The sequence below is a fragment of the Chrysochloris asiatica genome, unplaced genomic scaffold, assembly GCF_000296735.1.
Source record: "Chrysochloris asiatica unplaced genomic scaffold, ChrAsi1.0 scaffold00115, whole genome shotgun sequence".
NCBI lineage: Eukaryota > Metazoa > Chordata > Mammalia > Afrosoricida > Chrysochloridae > Chrysochloris > Chrysochloris asiatica.
This window is the reverse complement of record NW_006408633.1, coordinates 2,317,412-2,320,951: the sequence shown is the minus strand read 5'-3', so window position 1 is coordinate 2,320,951 and position 3,540 is coordinate 2,317,412.

The window sequence follows — 3,540 nt, the reverse complement described above, 5'->3', positions numbered from 1 at the left end:
TTCATCAGTAAATATTTTAAGTCCTCTTCACTTTCAGCAAGCAAGGTTGTATCATCTGCATATCTCAGGTTGTTAATAAGTCTTCCTCCAATCCTGAAACCACATTTTCCTTCATAGAACCCAGCTTCTAGTATTATTTGCTCAGCATACATATTGAACAAGTTAGTTAGCCACCAATCGGGTAACTCCTTTGCTAACCTAACAGTGTAGAAATAGTTTCAGAGAAGAGTAAATGGTGGGAGTTATTTATCCACTAAACAACAAGATAGAGCTATTCTCTCCAAATACTAAACTATATATCTCTTGGAAGATAAAAGGTCATAAAAGCCACACAGCTAAGAAATTTCCATTGAATTGTTTGACTGTTTATAGCAGGGTCGTCATGCAGATGCTTCATTATGTTAGATTTCATCACGGGGGATTGCTATGTCTTAATTGATAAGCCACAGTCAAATGAACACAAATTCTTAATTGCCAAATCCTATAAAGATATTCAATTTTGGAAATTGTAAGGAACATTTGCACCTTGTCTTATAAGGTCATGTGAGTCAGAATCCACTCGATGGTAGTGGTTTTATAAGGGCTTGTTTTAAACTTTCTTCAAGTTCAACATTAACTTGAACAGTATCAACTGATGGATCTATTCCACAGTTGGTCTCTAAGCCGTGTTTCGGCATTATATTTCAAGATATATTTTGAAATAATTTTATTTTTATATTGAATGCGAAAACATTCCTCTTCATTTTGTCATTCTCAGCATAGTAAACTATATAATTGCATAATCCACAATTGTCAAATCAGTCCACTTTAGCTCACTAGTTATAGCACTTTGTTGTTGTTAAGTGCCGTTGAGTCTGTTCCGACCCATAGAGACCCTGTATAAGGTTTCCGAGGCTGTAAATCTTTATGGGAGCAGAAAGCCTCATCTTTCTCCCTTGGAGCAGCTGGTAGTTTCGAACTTCTGATCTTGCAGTTTGCAGCCTGATTCGTAACCACTACACTACCTGTGCCTAGGATATCAACCTTTATGCATTCTATTTCATTTTAGGTGACTTCAGAATTTTCAAGTTTTGTGTTTTATACATTCCACATCTTAATTATTAATGTATGTTTGGAGCTGTTCTCAGTTTTAATAAGTGAAGATGCCCAAAACTTTGCTCCATCCACATCATTAACCTTGAATTTACTTTGAGGAGACAGCTCTTATTCAATTGTAGTTAGAGTGGCTTCCAACTCGAAGTGCTCATCTTCCAGTACTATATCAGATATCATTCTATTGTTACTTGCAAGATTTTTAGTGATAGTTTTTCAGCAGTGATCGGCCTGTTCCTTTCTCCTAGGTTGTCTTAGCCTAGAAGCGTGGTTGCAAACTCTCCGTCATGGGTGACCCTGCTGGTATTTGATATACTGGTAGCAGAGCTCCCAGCATCCCAGCAGTAGGCATGACATCACAGTAATTCAAGCTAACAGACAGTGGTGGGAAATAAGGCAGGAGCTTTCTCTCAGAAGGCTAAGGAGCAGTGGTTGTGATGAGATTGCTCTAGCCTAGAGCAAATCTACTCAATGTCATCAAAGTTTTAAATGATCAGATAAAAATGGATAAAAATGCGGTCTGCCTATTTTAGCATTTTTGTAACTAATGCACAAATCTCTATTCTGTTAGCTTAAGCAGTTAAAACTACATTTTAAGTAAGATTTCTTTTAAACCTGGAATTTTTTCATCAAGGTAACTAAGGTTTTACAATTTAAGAAGATATCAAACACCTTCTTTTTAGGTCAATCACTCCCATATTGTACATAAAGGGTTTGTTTCAGTGCATTGAATTTGAACTAGTATTGTTTCCATATACTATTTACAAAGAAGTATTTAAACCTAAATGAGCAAAATTTTTTCATATATTAATGCATTACATGCTTAAAAAATAGTTTTTACAACCTTCCATTTTCTCTATACATATTTATGAAAATTTTTGTAAGATAATAAAAAAAAATCTTAATGTAACATAATTGAAATGTCTCATTTTGATCTGGTAGTATAGTGATTGCAAATCAGGCTGCTAACCTCAAGGTCAGCAGTTCAAAACTACCAGCCATTCTGTGGGAAAAGGTAAGGCCTCAGAAACCCTATGCAGGGTCTCTGTGAGGCAGAACCAGACTCCTTGTCACACCACCACCACCACCACCATGGTTATTCTGATAGTGTGTTTTTAAAATGGCTGTTGTTTGCTTTGTTATTGTTAGGTGCTATTCAATTCATTCTGAAACAATGAACAACAGATCAAAATGTTGCCTGGTCCTGTACCATACCACCCTTTGAGTCCATTGTTAGCAGCCACTAGGTCAAACCACCTCACTGAGGGCCTTCCTCTTTATTCATTGACCCTCTAGTCTACTAATCATGATGTCCTTCTCCAGGGACTGGTACTTCCTGATGACACGTGCAAAGCAGGTGAGATGTAGTCTTGCTGTCCTTATTTGTGAGGAACATTCTTGCTGTACTTCTTTCAAGAAAGATTTGTTTATTCTTTTGACAGTTCATGGTATGTTTAATATTCTTCACCAAGTGTTTACTTGTTGTTGTTGTTGTTGTTAATTGCCTTCGAGTCGGTTCCGACCCATAGCGACCCTGTACTGGGTTTCGAAGGGTATAAATCCTTACGGGAGAAGAAAGCCTCATCTTTCTCCCGCGGAGCGGCTGGTAGTTTCGAACCGCTGACCTTAGGTTCGCAGCCCGATTCGTAACCACTACGCTACCAGTAATTCATGTGACACAGTCAAAAGGGAAAATAAAGAAAAAGAAAATACTATCCCATTCTACTCAAGGCATTTAATCAACTCTGAAAGTTACCTCACTTATGTCTTCCTTCTTGGAGCAGAATGCAACTATTAGCCCTGAGATATGCTTTAGTGGTAAATCTTTGGGCAGAAGAACAGAAGTAGATTACAATCCTGAGGCAGTAAAGAGTCAATGGGACCTAATGGCTAAAATACAACTATGCTGATGCCAAGATCTGCATGCTGATGACAGGAATTTAATCTCTTTTTGTGAGCATAACAAATAGAGAGGTGGTTTTGCAGTTATTGATGGGATGGGCATGCATCCAAATTCCAAGAAGAGCAGGAAATTAATTTCTGGCTTAAGAAGTAGATAGTGTTGCTATTTTCCTCTTTACTAATAAGTGACATACATAGAAAAACATGCTTTCAAATAATCTGAACTAACCAGAATAGCATTCTCACAATGAACATATTTGTTTTTTCTGGTTAATGAAGGAAGGATTGAGTCAAAGAGTAGAGGGTGCTGATTCTTACCCCATTCACATCACTCAATCAGTCAGTATTTGACTTTGGGCAAGTTCCCCAAACTCTAAATTTTAGGTTTTCCAATCTAACCTGGTGTGGTGCTGTGGGTTAATACGCCAGACTGAAAAGCCATGTGAACTGTAAGGTTGGTGGTTCAAGCTCACCAACTGCTCCTCAGAAAACCCTACACAGCGTCACTATGGGCCGAAACCAACTTGACGGCACTTCACAACAACA